The following is a 19,965-nucleotide window of genomic DNA, read 5'->3' on the forward strand; positions in this document are numbered from 1 at the left end:
ACCATGAAGGAGAATCAGCAGCTGTGACAAACATGCTCAAGAATAACCTGACAGAGACTATGTAGTGAGTGTGTGTAAAATGATTTACACAATAAAAGAGGGCATAAAAACCTTAATGGAAGAACAGATAGTATGAAAAAAGAACAGGTAGATTCTAAAAAGCATGAACTAGCATATTATGTAAAGATCAGGAGAAAATTAGTTCTCTGGAAAACAGATCTGAAGGAATTGTGCAGCAAGTAGCACAGAGATATCGCTAGGAATATATGTGAACAAGTCATGATAGGCTTGGAAGATTGAGAAGATCCAGCAATATCCACTTGAATTCTAGAAGGAGAGACTAGAGAGAATAGGAGAGACAGGAAATATATGAAGAGATATGGGCAAGAACTTTCCTGACTTGAAGAAAAACACTGTTTCTCAGGTTGAAGAGTCACATTAAGGTTGGGGAAGGATCTACCAGATAGACATACCTTTGTGAACTGGAGAGCATTAAAAGATGGAAAAAATTTTAAAGCAAACTGTGATAACAAATTTGTATTTGTGACAGGAAACAACATGGGATATTGGTTTTGACTGTATCAGTCTGTCTGTGTCATCTTAAGTAGGTCACCTAACTGCTCTAAACTGCAGAGGACTTCTGCCATTGGCCTGTGGAAGTAGGGTTGGGTGATAACAAGAATGCCTACCATGAAAGGTTTTGAGAGTCTTGAAAACTTTTGAGAGAATATATGTGAAATTGTTTTAAGGCATTATACAAATGATAGTTAACTTTTAATAAAAAAGTACAGTGTATTTCCATTAAACACATTTGTCTCTTTTCTTATGTTATAACCTCTTCAAGTCAGGATTTTATTTTATTCTTTTTGTGTTTCCTTGGCATAGTGCTTTGCCCATGGTAGACATCCCCCAAAAAGCCATTAGATACTTTTAGATGAGAGATCAAACTTTCCAAGGGATCAGTGTGATAAAACTTTGTTCTCAGGGAGGCCCCAAAAATCATTGCCGTGGGCTTAGCTACTTATTCTGCTGCCAGTTGGGGGGATTAATTTTTCAAACATAAACCTTTAGGGTTTATAGCCTTCTTTATTTCTTTTCCTCTTTCCCAGTGAAGTGAATTGTTCTAAAGTGCAAAGATTATTTCAGTGCATCTAAGGGAACCCTGGGGTAAGTGCTCTGTACCCAGAAGGTAATTATATACAGATACTTGGTCTCATATTATTCAGCTGGCCCTGGTTCAAAGTATGAATCAATCTTTCAGGTGCTCCATGCCCGCTCCTGGAAAGCTGGCTTTCCTGTAATCAAATGCTTTAGGTTATTCTCCTTGCTCGTTTGCTCTCATTTTCTACCTCAGTCTAAGACTAAACTATTTATCTTACTGCACCCCTCTTTGGAGAAGGTGGATCCTTTCATAGTTGGACCTTGGGATCCTTTTTATCTTGAAGTCTTGACTCTTCTCCCGTGATTCTTTGAACCTTACCATGATGGAGCCCAGAGAATTTCCTGAGTTGGGCTTGCCTCTGTTCTGTTCATCATTACTGCTTAGCAACCATAAGCAAGCTGACCTTATTTTCCCCAATGCCTCATCTTTTCTTAAAGCTTATCCTTCCATAGCTCCTGCATTGGACCATTTGCTGCCCGAATTGTATTTCCCTGGTCCCTTTGACTTTAAAAGTGATCTCTTTTTCACAGATTTGCCTCCTAGTATCACCAGCCCTGAATTTCCTACCTCCTCTGCCAAGTTTCCAGAGCACCCTCCCTTATTGTTACTTTTTAGATAATGTGAAGAAACAATAGCATATCAACAGTTCAGCTACACCTCAGTTCCTCTTGCCTCACCCAGACAAATGATAGTTTCAAATTCATTTTAAAAGTTTTTTTTTTCCATGCTCACTCTGTAATTTATTCAGGTGAATCATAAAGTTTTAGAGCTGTTGGGTAATTAAAAGTAAATCTAGTATACCTTTCTCCATTTTTGAGTGAGGAACCCAAGTTCCAAAAAGGGTTAAAATGATCCTTCTAAGTATGTACAATTATGCTATTAAATGTTCTTTTGACTATGTCACATTGCCTCACTTATGAAGAGGAAACTAAGTTTTAACACATAAACAACTTCCAAAGGGACATTTAAAAACTAGAGGAAAATTATTTTTCAATAGAAACTGTGTAATCAGAACAATATTAACAGAAGCACAGTGGCTTTATCTTGTGATTGTAAAATTCCTCTAATAATCAAATTTCCCTACTTTCTAAAGATAAACTTTGAATTTAGAATAATTTTAGATATACATAAGCATTGTAAAAGCAGTACAGAGTTCCCTTATACTCTTCACCCAGTTTCCCATAATATCAACATCTTATATAACCATGCTACTTTTGAAAAACTAAGAAATTAGCATTTGTACATTACTATTGACTACCTTCCAGACTTTATTCAGATTTCACCAGTTTTTCCACTAATCTCCTTATTCTGTTCCAGGATCCCATCCAGGATCCCATGTTGCATATTTGCTGGGTCTCCTTAGTTTTATCTGGTCTGACAGTTTCTCTATTGTCCTTTGTTTTTTGTGACCTTGATACTTTTGACAAGTATTGGTCATGTATTTTGTGAAATGTTCCTTAATTTGGGTTTGTTTGCTGTTTGAGAAGAATACTACGGAGGTTAAGTAGCCTTCTCATTGCATCATTTTAAGCAGAACTTAATATCAGATTTATCACTGACCCTATTTTTTGATAACAATTTAACCTTCCTCCCTCACACTAAATTATGTCAGTTATATTAGTTTATTTTCTTTTGGTTTTCCTTTCTTGTTCCTTTGCTTACTTACTTCTCCTTTATTCTCTATAACACCCTTCTCTATAATGGATTTCTCCAGAAATCTGTTCATAGAACCTATGGATATATTTGCATTTTCTATAGGAGGAGAAGCTGACAAATCGAAACGAGAAGTTTCTGTGTCCTGCTTTTACCATCAGGGTAATAAAACACGGAAGTAGTGGGGAACCCAGGGTGCCACTCCCTGGGAGGACTGAGGGAAAGGAAGACAACTCCTTATTTTGGTTGATTAGATACTCCCCAGAATTGGACCATTTGGTTTTGAAAATGCTAATTGGCAATTCTGTGATTGTTTGACACTTGACTATTTGATAATCCACCAAGACTACCAGTGGGTCTCTTCTGGCAAGCAACAAGTAATTCTGAAGCAGTAAGCCTGAATGCTTCAGGAACTAGAACCAAAAGGGAGATATTTTCCCCTGTGCAATGCAACCCAAAAGCAGGTAGTGAAGGCAGAGACTTGGGGGTAGGTTGACAAGCAGATCATGTCTTTAACTCAATTCTTTCTCTTCAGCTAATTCAGGGAAGTTGTTTTGAAGGCTGGGCCTCATCTTTTGTCTCCACTCAGGAAAGTTATACACTCAGGCATGTAAAGGAAAAAGGTCTAGTTGAAATGGAAAGTGTTCTTGCTAGGCAGTAGCTTTGACTTTTTATGTAGTTGAATCTATCAATATTGTCTGATACAGTGATTCTCCAATATGAGCCGATTATAAATATCTCCTCCATAGGCTTAGCAATACTATGTTGAATTTCTTCAGATTTGGTGTTAGTGTAATTTCTTTTTTTTTTTTTTTTTCTTTTTAGTGAAGATTGAAACTGTTACAGATTTGAAATCAGGTAACATTTATTGAGCATTTAATACATTTTACACTGTGCTTAAGGCATCACATGCATTATTATGTGGTCATTATAATAACCTTTGAAGTATAAATTGTTGCTATGGCAGTTTTGCAGTTGGGAAAGTTAAGTATAAAGAATTTATGCCATCATCTTAAGATCGCGAAACCCGGTAGTGATGCAGCTGGGCCTCAAACCAAGTTTGTCTGACTCCAGAACATATTAAAATATGTTTTTAACCATTATACCATACCATGTATTCAGTTATGCCCTCCTGTAAATTCTCTGTGTTGGTTCTGTAAAGCCACATAGATTAAATCTAATCCCTTTTCCATACAAGAGCTGTTTAAGCAATTGTTTGGAATGATCATATTCCTGCAGAGCTTTTCTCCTATGGTCTTAATTCTTACAGTTCTTTTACCTGTTGCTGGCTCCAAATTCTTCAGTGATTACTCTTCATCATTCTACCCTTTTTGTTTTTTTTCCTGGTTAGGCTCCTATTTATCAGTTTAGTTTTTGGACTGGATAGAAGAACTGAACATTTAGGAGTGGTCTGATGAGAATCCCTTTTTTGGATGCTACATGTGCAACCCAAGAGTCCTGGGCAGGACCGCCTAACTCACATCCAGCTGTTAGTCAACCACTAACTCCTGATGCTTTTTCATTTGCATCTCTGAACCTCATCTTCATTTCCCTCCTTCTGTATGGTGTAATTCGTGCTTTGGAACCACCTGGAGAACCTGTTATATTTCATCTTATTGGTGTTTACTTATTGTTGTAGCCTGCTGGATTCTTTTTTTTTTTTTTAATCTTTACTCTAGTCCAAATTATTTGTTCTAACCCCCAGCCTCATGAAATCTTGAGATTTGATAAATTGATAAAAGGTATATGTTGCGATACTCTCACGTCATGTGTTATTCCAGTGCTATTGAACAGGCCTGCGGAGAAACAGACTAGGACCATGTTAGTCAGGACACCTACAAATCAGACTTTGGAAGACTTGGGCAGAGGTCATTCATTTGGGAGTTGATCCCAAGAAGCACACAGGAAGAAGTGGGACAGAATGAGTGGAAGGGAAGAAAAGACAATAAATTTTCCATTAATGCAGCAGTTGGGACTGAATCCTGCTGGTGCCTTCTGAGAAACCATGCAGAATAGGCTTCCAGAATCGCCCACTGAGGGCAGAAAGACTGGGGCCGACTTCCATTCTCTGTTAGTTGTGGGTTGTCCCTATGGGCGTTATCACCTCCTTTTGGGTTGCTCCTGCTGGCAGTTGAGCAAGCTCCGTAGGTGTCAGGGATAGCCCTCTAGGAGCATGAGGTATGAAGTTGCCAGGATGATAGAAACTGACCACTGCAGATGCCAATGAAATTGTCCTGAGGGGACATGGTGGGAGGGGACCATCAACAGCATCCACTGCAAAGCCTGAGGACACAGATTCACATTATTGTGCATGTTCAGTATTTGCATGCTTTTCATTACTTGAAAGATCTGAGGCTACATTGGGCTCTATTGAATTACCAAGATGAAGGATAGTATTTTGCATATTGTTGGTGATGTTTTAATTTTTATTGAATGAATGAAAAAAATTCTAGGAAAGAAAAGCAGTTTTTGAAGGCAATACAATTCCAGTTCTCTCCTCAGATACTTTTCTGGTGTCTTCATGCTACTCAGCAAGTAACATAGTTGTTAGCTGATTAGTTTTCTTGTGTTAAAGCAATGTGTAGACCTGTTTGTTATTATAATCTTAAATTCTATACCTCTAGATTTAAGTTCATTGGTATAAAATGTGCATTCTAACATACCAACCGGTGTGAATAGCAGAAGATGGAAATGTCTACTAGTATTAAGTGAAAATTTTTAGGTTGTAGCACTTTGTAGTTCACTGTTACTCAGCAAAGTTTAGAAAATTGCAATGGATTTTCAAGCCAGCAATTACATGATTTATACTCAAATATCTTTAAAATCCTCCAGTTGAATGTTACTGCTGTGTTGATCATGTGCATTTGTGGTAAGTCGTCATATTAACCCTCTACTGCTAATCTCTATTATTAAACTCGTAGGTGGCAGTGGAAATTGGATGATAAGTTTACATTACATTCAGGTTTCAGAGATGGGTCAAAGGATAATATAAAAACAAGTTGCTTTGCTTCTTTGCTTCTGTTGAAGCTAGTCAGGGTTGTAAAAGTGTTGTACTTTAAAATACTTGAGCGGCTATAGGAGGGAGTTGCTGCGGTTCTGAGTGATAAAATAGGAATACTTTGGAAGTCTCATGAATTGCTCTTTAAGAAAGCACTCATGCACTTATTTGTTTATCTGAACTATGAACAATGTATGAACTTTGATTTATTGGTGGCTTTAATTATGAAGTTTAATTCTCTCCCTCTCCAGTAAGATTTTTTAAAATACTTTTTATTGTAGGACACTTGAAAGTATCTCAATTTCCCCTTTTTAACCATTTTCAAGTACAAAATTCAGTGGTATGAATTACACTCACAATATTGTGCTACCATCACCACCATCCATTACCCAAACTTTTTCATCTCCTCAAACTTTTTCATCACCTATTAAGCAATAATTCCCCATTTCTTACCTGCCTCCTCGCCCCACCTCCCAGCCCCTGCCCCTGGTAACCTGTAATCTATTTGTCTCTATGAATTTTCTTATTCTAGATATTTCATGTCAGTAAGATCATCCAATATTTGTCTTTCGTATCTGGCTTATTTCACTCAATGTGATATCTTCAGGTTTCATCTATGTTGTAGCATGTATCAGAACTTCATTCCTTTATACAGATGAATAATATTCTATTGTGTGTATAGATCATGTTTCGTTTATCCATTCTTCTGTTGATGGACACTTAGGTTGCTTCTGCCTTTTGGCAATCATGACTAATGCCGCTATAAACATTGGTGTACAAATATGAGTTTGAGTCCTAGCTTTCATTTCTTTTGGTGGTATCCCTAAGTGAGATTGCTGGGTCATATGGTAATTCTCTGTTCAATTTTCTGAGGAACCACTAAACTGATTTCCACAGTGGCTATACCACTTTACCATCCCACCAACAATGCATAAGTGTTCTACATTCTTACAAACCCTTGTTATTTTCTGTTTCTTTCTTTCTTTTTTTTTAAATAATAGCCATCCTAGTGAGTGTGAAGTGGTATCTTATGGTAGTTTTGATTTGCATTTCCCTGATGAAGAATGGTGTTGAGCATCTGTATTAGTTAGGGTTCTCTAGGGAGACAGAATCAATGAGAGATGTAACAAACTGTCAACTCCAAGGAAGAGGTCCGATGAACTCGTCGGGAGACGAACCGACAACTTCGACGAACTCCTCAGGAAACGAACTGGCAACTTCGACGAACTCTTCAGAAAATGAACTGGGATTTTCGACGAACGTGCTCGATGAACTCCTCAGGAAACGAACCGGCAACTTTGACGAGCTCCCCAGGAAATGCTTCACTGGGCAACGGAAGAAGTAGTGAAGGTTCTCTAACTGTCCCGCTTATAAGCCTTCAACTGATCACCTGGACCAAATCCAGCCAATTACATTCTCTCATTGTGGAAGCACGCCCCTTGATGAGTCATCAGTCAGCTGCAGTCAATTGACTGATGATCCAACAAACCAGCCGGTTGGTTTATTAACCAGCCTCAAATATCCTCACAGCAATCGTCAGGCCAGTGCCTGCTTGACCAGACAGCTGGGTCACCTAGCCAAGTTGACATATGAACCCAGCCATCACAACATCTTTTCATGTGCTTATTGGCCATTTGTATATCTTCTTAGGAGAAGTCTATTCAAGTCCTTTGCCCATTTTAAAAACAGATTTTTTGTCTTTTTGTTGTTCCAGTAAGATTTTGTTTCAAGATAAAAGTGAAAGGCAGAAATTAACACTTGGGATGAGCCTGGTTTAGTGGTGTTAAAACAACTCCCAACACTCACTTACTAATCCAGTGTACATGGGCCAATTTTCCTGAGTTGCAGGGTCATGTGAAAAATTTGTCATCTTGTATAGTGTATGAAGTTGTTTTTGGATGTCTAAATTCTTTGTAGTTGCTGAATAAATACCCTCTTCTGAATATTTTAATTTTATAGCCCAAACTATTCTTTCCTGGAACAGAGAGTCCTAAATATTGAAATCCCTAACTTTGAGTGTATACAGTGACCTTTATCTATTTTACCTCATTTAATCCTTAATAGACATTTTACAAATGAGGAAGTCACGCTGTAGAGAAAGAAAGAAATTTGCTGAAGGTCATATAGCTGGTAGGTGGTGAGGCAGGTTTGTTTGCAGCAGGTGTTTTTCAATGCTATGAGATTCTGGAAACATATAGCAGAAATTTGTTGAATATCTACAGTGTGCAATATAGTGTGTGAACTAGTAGCTATTGTTCAAATGAGTCAAAAATGAATGCTGCTTTCAAAGAATTTATAATCTAATGAGGGAGATAAGATGTGTGCATAAATAATTATAACACAAGGTAGAAAGTGATAAGGGCTAAATAAAAGGGCATGGGGGAGGGCTGTGGGAGGATGGAGATTTTTATTTTCTGTTTTGAGAGATAAGGAAATCTTAATTAAGGTAGTGTTTGATTTGTACCTTGCAGGGTTTTTAATTGTCTGGAGGGGACATCTAGGCTTCTCGGGCCCAATTTGCACCTTTTCATGAAAGTAGTTCCCAAGATGATAATTGATATGCCGGACTAAATTACATTTACTCTTCAAACAGTAAGGGAATGTCTGGTATTCTTTTTCATATGACAGTGAGATGAAAGCACCAAGCCATTCCCCAATAAACTTGATTTTCTGCAGGAGTAAGTCAATGATAACTCAATGGGACAGGGCCATTCAATTTCCACTGTCACTAATAACTAATATTTAGTCTTTACTATATGACAGCTAATGTTCTAAGTGCATTATGCTCTATTAATCCATTTAATTCTTGCCTAGTCCTTTGAAGCGCATATTATTATCCCCATGTTTTAGAGGGGGTACAGACTAGGGTGCTGGAACGGAAATCCAAATATATGGTAGCTTACATAATATGGAAGTTAATTTCCTTTCCACCTAATAGTCCCAAGGAGAGTGGTCCTGGACCGTCTTGGCAGCTCTGCCATCCCCAACACATGGCTTCCAAAGTTGCTCCAGTAATTACCATTTCCCAGTCTACGATTTCCCTCTGAGTGGAAAGGGAGAAAGAGGTATCCAGGGCAAGTAGATTCTTCTTTCAGGAGGATATCTGGAATTGCATGTATCACTCCCACTCATATACATTTTTTTTTTTTTTAACATCCTTCAGACACATAAGCCTTTCTTAACCTCTTATTGGCCTGGATCTTCCCACACCCTACCCCTACTGACCTCCTTCATTGTTTTCCCCAATGTCTTCCTTTGATGAACCCTGTGGTGTCTCTCCTTCCTCTTACTTCTGAGTCCAAGTCTTCTTGCCAATCATATTTCTATCCCTTCAGCTGACCTGTGCTCCTAAATTTAACCCTAGCATATCCTTTCCACTCTCTCCCACCTGATCTCACATCCTCTCCCACCTACTGCTGATCAGGGTACTTCCCCTATTTAGGCCCCTTATCCCGCAAACACCCCCCACCACCATTTCCTTTCTCCCTCCCTTATCCTTACTCTCATACTACTTTACTACATCTTGCTACAAGGAGGCTGAGGAATGTGGCCGTTAGTGGGGTGGCCATGTGCCTACCTGGAATTCAGGAGTTCTATCCCTAAATGAGGAAGAGAATGGATATTAGAGAGGGGGAGCATTCTCTGTCTCATCCCATTGTATAGATGAGGACATAGAGAAGATGAAACAGAGAAGCTAAGCAATTTGTCCCATGTTACAGAACAAGAAGGAAGCAGAGCTATGATTCAAATCCAGACTCTAGCCACTAACTATCTGCCTTTAAGTTCAGCACCAGAAAGAGGACTGTAATTGGCTTGGGTGATCGAAAGTAGAATGGAGGTGAACTGGAGCTATGGAAGAAGCTAATCAAATAGAGAGGAGGGGTCTGAGGAGAAAGAGACATTTCTGACTGAGGCAAAAGGTGGAATAGTGTGACCTGTTTCTGGTTGTGCTTTTAAGAATAGTTAGAGCATAGGAGAATGTGGAAGTGTGGCGAGGTGAGCTTGGAGGAGGTTCCTGATGCCTAATGGTCTTGAGTACTGAGTGCTGAGGCATTTGCTTTTTATCCTAAAAGTCATGGAAAATTATTAAAGGATTTTAAGCAGGGCTGTGACATGATAATAATTGAAATTTTAAATGAATATTCTCCATTGAAAATGGAGAATGGGATACCGTTCCGGTTTCCTAAAGCTGCCGAAATGCAATATACCAGAAATGGATTGGCTTTACATTGGGGGTTTATTAGTTCACAGATTAACAGTTCCAAGGCCATGAATTTGTCCTGATTAAGGCATTAAGAGGTAGATACCTTCTCTGAGGAAAGACCGATGACATTTGGGATTCCTCTGTCACATGGGAAGGCACATAGCTGGCTCTGCTGAACCTTCTCTCCCAGGTTTAGCTTCTGGTTTCAGTGGCTTTCTCCAAATGTCTCTGTGTTTTTGTCTTAGCTTCTTTATTAGCTTCTCCTGGGGGCACACTCTGAATTACGTATCTTAGCTTCTCTCCAAAATGTTTCGCTCAGCTTCTCTTCTGTTTCTCCTGTCTAAGCATCTCCAAATGTTTAATCAAGACCCACCTTGAATGGGTGGGGTCACATCTCCATGGAAATAATCTAATAAACAGGTCACACCCACAATTGGGTGAGTCACATTTCCATGGAAACAATCTAATCAAAAGACCCCACCCATAGTAGGTCTGCCCCCACAGGAGTGGATTAAAAGAACATAGGCTTTTATGGGATACATAACAGATTCAAACCAGCACAGATACCATCTAAGAGACTGTTAAGAGAATTCAGGAAAATTTGTTAAAGGACTAGGGTAGTAACTTTTGGATGGAGAGAAGGGGATGTATTTAACCAAATTTAGGATGTGAAAAAATGCTTAACAGCTAATTGTATGTAAGGTGGGGTGGGAGATAGGATGAGGGAGAGAAAATGTCCTAGAATTCTCCCAGGTTTCTGACTTGGGCAATGAGGTAGATACTAGTAATGTTTACTGGAATATAAAATATAATGGGAGAAAGAGATGGAGAGGAAAGGTACTTGTATCAGCTCTCAGTTTCTGGGGTGTAACAAAACACCCCAGAAACTGAGTGGCTTAATCAGGAACCGTTTTAGTTCATGAATCTGTGGATTGGCTGGCTGGTTCTTTTGTTCTGAGCTGACTTGACTGACTTCTGTTGAACATGCTTGTGCATCTGTGCTCAATTCACTTGGCAGCTGTATGCTCTAGGATGGCTTCACTCACATATCTGCCAGTAGGCAGGTTTGTGTTGGGGGTGGCTGGCTCATTATCCATCAGGCTCCCTCAGGTTTCTTCACGTGGGGATAATGGGCTGGGAGCAACTAGAACCTGCAGACTCCCATGTTGAGCACTGTTCAAGCCTCTGCTTGTGTCACATTTGCTAATGCCAAGCCTGTGTCCAAAGGGTGGGGAAACTGAAAAGCTACATTGCAAGAGACTTGCATACAGAGATAGGCAGAGTTTATGGCCGTTTTTACAGTTTTCTGTAGTAATGAACTTGGTTTTTGTGCATCCTTAGTTTAGGTGCCTGTAAGCCATAGAGTTAGATTTAGAAGATTGATGGATATGTTGGTCTGGAGCTCAGGAAAGAAGTCCAGATGGAAAGTACAAATTTGAAAGTTACTGGCATATGGATAGAGTTTGAAGCCATGAAAATGATGAAAGCAGAGTGAGTAGAAAAGAGGGCTCTGAGTGGAATCCTTGGGAATACCAACATTTAAGGTGACTGAAGAGATCACTAAAAAGATTAAAAACCATGATGCAGTGCTACTACACAAATGACTAAAATAAAAAATACTGGCAATACCAGATGTTGATGAGGATGCTGATCAACTAGGACTCATACATTGCTGGAGGTATGCTTTGGAAAAGAGTTTGGCAGTTTCTGATATGGTTAAACATACATGTATCATATGACTGAACCATCCCACTCTTATCTAATTACCAAAGAAAAATGAAAGCTGAAGTTCACACAAAGATCTATATGTGAATGTTTCTAGCAGCTTTATTCATAATCACCAAAAACTCAAAACAACCAAAATGTCCTTCAACCTGTGAATGGGTAAACATTGTACACAGTGTTATACCCATACAATGGAATACTACTCTGCAACAAAAAGGAATGAACAACTGGTAAACCCAACACCACAGATGAATTTCAACTGCATTTTGCTAAATGAAAAAAGCCAGACTCAAACGGCTACATAAAGAATGACTCCATTGATAGGCCATCTGGTAAAGGCTAAGACAGGAGAGGGGGATTTGACTAACTCAAGATAAAATAGTCCTCAGGGGAAAAAATAGCCCCAAGGTGGTTGAATGTTTAGTTGGCCTGGAAATATTCTCTCAACCTCACTGAAAAAATACTGTTTCCCCAATCTAAACTTCTATGACTTTTTTCACCCTGAAGCCTGACTGTGAGGGCAGAAGGAGAAAGACTTATTAATTCAGGACTTGGCCTCTTTGGACCCTCCTAAGAAGGTCCTTGGTGAGATTTCCAGAAAATTATATGATGCAGTATTAGTTTTGGGGAAAAATTATCCTTGTGATAGCACAACACAGGACATTTTAATCAGTCGTGTAGGATATTTGCTATTTGAAATGATTATGGAGGGTTAGAGTATTTCTACCTATGCTATCTTCTTTAGGAAATTAGCCCAAATTATATTAGTTCAGTAGAATTTCCTGGGGGAAATGCATTCTTTTTATAATATAGTTTCTGGAAACACATTGTGGTGAGAAGCATGGACTGTTTGTGGAACTGAAACGATAGCTTACTCAAAATACAATGAATTAGATAGTAGCCATTTTTCAGTAAACCTTTTCCCACATCCTCTCTTACCTTGTAAAATTAAGTACATCAAAAAGCATATTAAAAAGTCAAGTCTGTTTGGTTTTTATCTACTTTATAGTGTAAATAAAGTATCTTTAATGGGAAAGAGAGTATAAAATAAGATTGTGCTTCTCTGGTTTTTGGTAGGTGGGCCTTAGTTGTTTTACTCTCTTCTGAGGAGGATTAAATAAATTAATGAAAGTTACATTTTGTTAATGAAAGTCTGTGTATCTCCATAAAGCTTAAAAATTATTAACTTACTGAAGCTAACTCTAAAAGTTTTAGATAAAAGATTTATTTACACATTTTTTTTATTCAGGTGCAAGTCAACTGCCTTTTCTTCCCAGTTGTTGATTTAGTGAGTGAACAGTTTAAAGATCTTCTATGATCAGGTGCCCTTGTTTGCAGTTTGTGGTTTTCAAGGTAAATACAGCATTTTCAGAATAAAGCAAACATTGCTGGTTGGTGGCAATGTTTGTTTTACAAATGCTTGGCAGTGGTTGAGAAACTTTGTCTTTTAAAGAATAAGATGGGTAAAAACCTAGTAAATGAGCCTCACAAGTAGGGATCCAGTCTCTGTTGGAAATGCACCAATGACCCACCCTTGTTCTCCCACACTCTGCTTGACCTTATTTAGCTGGGGACCCTTGCCAAGAGAGATTTACTCCCTGAAAAGGAAAATGATGGCTCCCCAGAAACTCACTGAGTCTTGGTACTTCTCTCATGTCTTGCTGTATGACTGTGGTTGGTGTGTGTGTGTGTGTGTGTGTGTGTGAATTTTCTACTAATTGACTTGTTGGTCGTTATACTTAAATTCCCAGAAACTCTCAAAGGCCTTGAAGAACTGGGAGATTATAAACTCATCCAGAGAGTGTCCTGTCTTGGAAATACAGGTATAAGTAAGCGAAAAGTACTTTTCTTTCCAAAGGACAAAAGCTTAGTTCTGTTTAGAACTAGGACAGTGGACATTTGTCCTTTTGGTTCTATTTAGATATACTGTATGAAGCACAGGTGCAGCTATAATTCTTGTAGGAAGCTATACAGTTACACAACCTGTACTATGATTGTATCTGCATAATTAAATATCTGGATATGGGTAAATATTGGAAGGGGAGGAGTTTAAAAAAGGTAATAGTGTGGTTAGGTTGGGAGTTAGGTTCTGGAATATTGTCATACAAAAGAAAAAAATCCAATACCCAAAATGTCATGTTAAAAAAAATAGTGTGACAGTCCAATGGGCAACTTGTAAAAGCAAAGCAAAAAGTGATTTACTGTGTGTAACTAATATTTTGACTTAAAACTGATAAAGGAAGTCTTTTAATTCCTATTTCTTCATCACCCTAGAGACTATGCCTATCCTGCCTCGCCCTTCCCAGGGGTAAGGGGTTAACACCTGGGCACTACTCCCTGTGTGTCCCTCTCCCTGCTTGTGGTCACTGATTGGTCAGTTTCTGGCAGGGCCCCTACTCAACAGCACCAGGTGGGACAAGGGCAGGAGGGATGGGTTAGGGAGACCCTGAGAAGGAAGAAGGCCCTAGCTATGGGACTGCAGGAGGGAAAGAGTGGGCTCCCTGCCTCATCCATCTCCCAGAGAGTCTCTGGTAGTCCCCAGGGCCCCCTGCAGCTGGGGATGACAGGTGGGGTAGGAAGGCTGAGACTTGCTTTCCCTTGGTTGGCCCCAGGGTCTGGTGATGGCCAGGGTTCTGAATAGGAGTTGTGTCCTTGCTTCCGAAAGGCCAGGAGCAGGGCTTCATTGCACAGAATACTGTGGGAGGGCCCGTGCACAAGGGATGGGATCAGCCAGTCTGTATACAGAGCTATTGCATTTAAAAAAGTGAAAATCTCATTTAAAATAATTAAAAAGACAACAGTGAATAAAACAAACAAAAGGCCTATACAGCGTGAAGCAGGTGGGGCAGGCAGGAAGGCAGGGAGGGGAAGCCTCAGACCCAAGGCATGGCCACCGTCTTGTCTGAGTCCAGATCCCCAGCCTGAGGTAGCTCGGCACCCCTACTGGCCATGGGGTGATGGTCCTGGGGGGTGGGAGGGCAGGGTGTAATGGGGAGGGGGTTAGGCCTGGCCTCAGTGTGGGAGGCTGGCATGGCCATGCTGTCTGCTGGCAACTTCTGAGACAGAGAGAGAGACCGACAAGGCAAAGGAGTAGTGAGAGCTACCCAGCAAACAGGCCAGTAGGTGGGCTGACAGGCTGATGGTCAGGTGTTCAGACAGGTGGCAGGAAACATGTGGGCAGGCGAGCATAGGTCAGGCAGGTAGGCAGGCAGCAAGCAGGGGGATACAGTTGGGGGCTTCCCTGTGAGGGTAGTGGCATCCCTCTGGCCTCTGCCTGCTGGGGCCTGGGTCTGTAACTTAGAACTCGGCTTAGAACTCAGTGTCCACCACATGAAAAGCTGGCCTGTCTAAGTCAGGCATTGAGGAAGACTGAAGGCTGGCCTCTTTTTGTAGCTGGATCTCCTTTAGTGCATATATGGAAGTGTCAAGAAGTTTATGGATTGGCTTACCCAGGTTGAGGAAGAATGGATGTTTCATGGTGTCCTCTGCGAAAATCTGATTGTGACCCTCAACCTGCAGTAGCTTTGTGAAGAGGTCTGCTCCGGCACTGTCAAGTCTGAGTTCATCGCCTCGGTACTTGGGATAGTTGTGGGTCTTGAATTCCTTGTTGGGCAGGATGCCTGACCACGTCTCCTCTGTTGGGGTTCCAAAGATACAGAAGATGAAGTGCAATTGTTCCTCCACTGTGGAGCCAGGAAGGGGGGCTGGCCCATGGCCATCTCGTAGAAGATGTAGCCCATGCCCTACAAGTCAGTCTGCGTGGAATGGTTGGTAGACCCGAGCAGAATGTCGAGGAGCCCATACCACAGTGTCACCGCCTCGTTGGAGTATGTCTTTATTGGGACTGACTTGACCCAGGTAAGGCCAAAGTCAGCCAGCTTGAGGTGTCCCCTCTCATTGATGAGCAGGTTCTGGGGCTTGAGGTCTCAGTGTAGCACTTTCTGCCAGTGGCTGTAGGCCAGGACACGGAGCAAGTGGAACAGGATGAGTTTCATGTTGTGCATGTTGATGACATTTCCACAGTCATCTAGGTACTGCTTCAGGTCCTTGTCTAGGTACTCAAAGACAAGGGTGAGGGATTTCTCCATGTGGATGATGTGTAGCATGATAATGGTGTATTTGAGGTCCTTGAGCAAGGACATTTCCCGGACGGCGGTGCAGCGTGCCCCATTGTAATGTTCTAGTCTGATTTCAAGTGCCACAAGGTTGACTGTTAGCTTGTTTTAGCCTTCATAGAGGGTGGCATAGGTGCCCTCTCCCAGCTTATCCAGCTTGATGTAGGTCTCTAGTTTCCTAAAGCCAGTCCAGGACAGGCTGACTGGCAGAGGCACTGCCAGAGGCACTGCCAGAGGGGCTTGTTGTAGATGGGACTCTTGAGGGTCAGCTTCTCAAGGTAGCTCTTGGGCATCCAAAGTCAGCTGGTAGTGATAGCCTCTTGTTGATGTCCTCAGTGGTGATCTTGCGTGGTGGATGGTTGTGCATGCGGACCCTTACTGGTGAATGTACATCGTCTGAGGATGTAGCTGAAGCTTGGTTCCTCTCCCCATCAGACCCCATCTTCAAGTCCTCTTGCTCAATCTCTGGTGCAGAGCTGAGTGGTCCCTGTCCAGAGTGAGGCTCTCCTGGGGCAGCACACGTGGGGGCCTCTCCAGGGTCACTGCCGCCGCCACCACCAGTCTCTTCTAGGCCTATCTGCTCAGAAACACCACTTGTCTTGTCTACACTTTGGCCCCCTCATTGATAGCTGCTGTTTTATCTCTATCCAATCCACGGTGATGGTCTGGAGCCTACGTGCAACCTCAGTGTCGCTGGAATGGCGTGGAGGTGCTGAGGGCGGCAGCCAGGGCTGAAGTCGCGCGAACTCCTGCTCCTTCTGCTGGCCGTTGTCGCCCACCTCGGTAGAGTCTTCAGCCATGGCTGCTGGGTAGCAGCTAAAGTGAAGATGGCGTCCAGCTCAGCTGGCCATGAGGTCAGTCACTATAAGCAATGACCCTGGGCTCTCAGGCGCTGGCTCCAATCCAAGTGTTCATGGCTCAAGGCCCAGCCTTGACTACTCTGTATTGCTTCTTAATAGCCTAGAATTTATTAATTGAATAAAAACTTGGGGCCGTAGACACTGATCACTCTTTGCAGCATAAGCAAAGAGAATCAGGAACATTGGTTACATGTCCACTGAGAGTGAGGCTATCACAGTATGCAGCAACCAAGGAAGCCGAGGACAGTCCCCTGCAGTTGCACAGGCAATAGGAGCTGGTCAATGCAAAGTACAAATTAAAAACCACAGGAAGTCATAGGATGAAGGCCTGGATCTGCAGTGCTCTAGTCTGGGGATCCCTGGGGATTCCAGAGACTTTTTAAGTGGGGCCTACAAGATCAAACTGTTTTCATAGTGATACTAAGGCATTACTTGCCTTTTCCACTTTCATTCTTTCTTGAGAGTGCAGTGAAGTTTTCTATACTACACATGAAGTGTGATGGTGTTATCTGATGGCTGATGAAATGCATGCCCAGGTTTTCTATATTTTAAGTTTCTCAGTTCTAATGCCTAATACATTGTATATAGATAGAAATAAGCCACATAAGCAAAATTTCTTTGGTGTCCTCAATAATTTTTAAGAATATGAATGGAATCTGGAGACTAAAAGGTTTGAGAATTTCTGACTAGAGGAATAATCAGGTAATAAGAATTAGGAAAAAGGAGATTAACTGAGCTATGGGAAAAGGTAGGTATAAAAAGTAGTGGGTAAACACCGAATGGGTAAGAACCGTGGTCAGGAAAAGGGATTAGAATTCAGGAATTCAGCAGGTATATCAACGGGACAGGACAACATAAGGGAACAGGAGAAATAGCTGTTTTCTGTGAGCTCTTAGAAGATTAGTTTTACATAGGAGATGTTTATCACAGTATTATTTATATGGGGCAACATAAATATACAAAAGGAAGAAAAAGATTTAATATAACCCAGTGCATCCTAAGTGGGAATTTTATGCTGACATTAAAAATTAAGTTTTCAAATAATATTTAATGACTTTAGAGAATGTGAAATGGAAAAATATTTCTGTGAAACTGTATGTACAATATATTTCCAAAGATCTAAAATAGATACGTATGTATTTTGTTTGTTTTTTCTTTCATTGAAGATAACATATGTATTTTGGTAAATGTATCTATGTCTCTCTAAGGATGTACATCAAAATGATAACTAGGGTGAATCTTGGGACATGAAAAGAGATGGGACATTTTTTTCTTTCTTTATTCTTGTTAAGATTTTCCAATTTGTTTTTTCAGTGATCATATACCAATCATATATTCTGGAAGAAAACAAGTTTTTTTAATGTACACATATACACATACACATACACAAACAAACACATGCACATACATACACACTTTTTAAAGCTCACCGGAAAAGAAATTTGAGTTCAGCTTCACATTGAGAGAGTTTTTTGTTCCAGGTCCAGAATTTTTATCTCTTTGTTGTCCTAAAGGTCTGGCGATGGCAGAGGCAGGTGGGAATTCCAGACAGAGGGGTCGAGCATTAGCAGCACAATATTGCCCATACCAGAGAAAACACAAAATTCAAGAAGTTGCTTTAATTTGTACTGCAATAAGTAATGTTCTGTGTGAAGAGCTTTAACAAACTCAGTGCTGCAGTGGTGTCATGGAAAGGACAGAAAAGCTTGTGGCAGTGAGAATAAGAAAGTAGGGAAGGAGTGACTGGTGGATATGGAGCTATGCCTGCTCCTTGCCATTTAAAGGGATAAAATTTGGGCTTACAATAGTAGGAAAAATAATATTAATTTGAAGAACATAAAACATATATTATATATTTTATATGTACATACATGTATTACTGCCTTATAAGTTTTTAGCGGTTTGAATTTTCTAGTGCCATAGAAAATAAGTTGTCCTTTGTTGCTTCAGTTTTACTTTTTTTCTCCTCCCTTTAGACTAATAGAAGTCCTTGGGCATTTAATAGCTAAAGGATCATGCACAAAAATTAACTCAAAGTGGGTCATAGGCCTAAATGTAAGAACTAAAATTATAAAACTTTTAGAAGAAAAAACAGAAGTAAATGGTCACAGTCTTGGGTTAGGCAATGATTTCTTGATATGACACAGAAATCAGAAGTGACAAAAAATAGATAAACTGGTTCTCATCAAAATGAAAAACTTTTGTGTTTCAAAGGACACCAAGAAGAAAGTGAAAATACAGCCCACAGTCTGGAAGAAAAATATTTGCAAATCATATACCTGATAAGATATATCATATACTATATATGATATGATATATTTATCAAATATATATGATATATATGATCAAATATATATGTATATGATTAAATATATATCAAACATATATTTGCATATCATATATCTGATAAGATATATGATATAGAAAAGTCTTACAACTAATTAATTAAAAGAAAAGTAACCCAATTAAAACAGTGGACAAAGATCTGCATAGACATTTCTCCAAAGAAGATATACAAATGGTGGATAAGAACATGAAAAGATGCTCCATATCATTAGTCATTAGAGAAATGCAGATAAAAACCACAATGATATACTACTTCCCATCCCCTAAGATAGCTATAATCAAAAAGACAGACAATAACAGGTGTTGGTAAAGATATGGGGAAATTGGAACCTTCATATATTGTTAATGGGAATGTAAAATTGTTCAGTCACTTTGGAAAACAGTTTGTTAGTTTCTCAAAATATTAAACATAGAGTAATCTTATGGCCCAGCAATTCTACTTTTAGATATCTACCCAAGAGAATGAAAATACATATTCATGCAAAAACCTGTACATGAATGTTCATAGCATCATTATTCAGAATATCCAAAAGTGGAAACAACTCAAATGATCATCAGCTAATGAATAAACAGTATATGGTATATCCACATAACGGAATATTATTCATTCATAAAGAGGAATGAAGTACAAATGCATGCTACAGTATGAATGAACCTTGAAAACATTATGCTAAGTGAAAGGAGCCTGTCAACAAAAGATTACAAATTGTATGATTTCATTTATGTGAAATGTCCATTAATGTGGGTGCACCTTTTTGAGGTGGTGAAAATATTCTGAAGTTAATTTATGGGAATGGATGCACTACTCCTTAAATAACCAAAAAACATTTAATTGTATACTTTAAATGAGTGAACTTTATAGTATGTAAATTATATGTTTATAAGTTTGTTAAAAAAAGTGA

The 19,965-nt window shown here is 39.9% G+C and overlaps 1 protein-coding gene and 1 pseudogene across 4 annotated transcripts in view; one reads left to right on the top strand and one right to left on the bottom strand.

Annotated features, from left to right (window-relative positions):
• Positions 1-19,965, top strand: part of ITPR2 (inositol 1,4,5-trisphosphate receptor type 2) — a 550,850-nt gene that overhangs the window by 44,459 nt on the left and 486,426 nt on the right. Inside the window, exon 2 of one of the 4 annotated variants that reach the window (XM_037848348.1) lies at positions 12,992-13,095. The exons of 2 other annotated variants lie outside the window; for them this stretch is intronic. The gene's annotated coding sequence lies outside the window, so the exon portion shown is untranslated. Of the gene's footprint in view, positions 1-12,991; positions 13,096-14,957; positions 16,712-19,965 lie in introns of those variants that run through there. One more of the 4 variants, XM_037848347.1, reaches the window with a different exon arrangement.
• Positions 15,015-16,657, bottom strand: LOC119541598 (annotated as a pseudogene).

Source organism: Choloepus didactylus, chromosome 8, assembly GCF_015220235.1.
Source record: "Choloepus didactylus isolate mChoDid1 chromosome 8, mChoDid1.pri, whole genome shotgun sequence".
In the NCBI taxonomy this organism is placed as follows: Eukaryota; Metazoa; Chordata; class Mammalia; order Pilosa; family Megalonychidae; genus Choloepus; species Choloepus didactylus.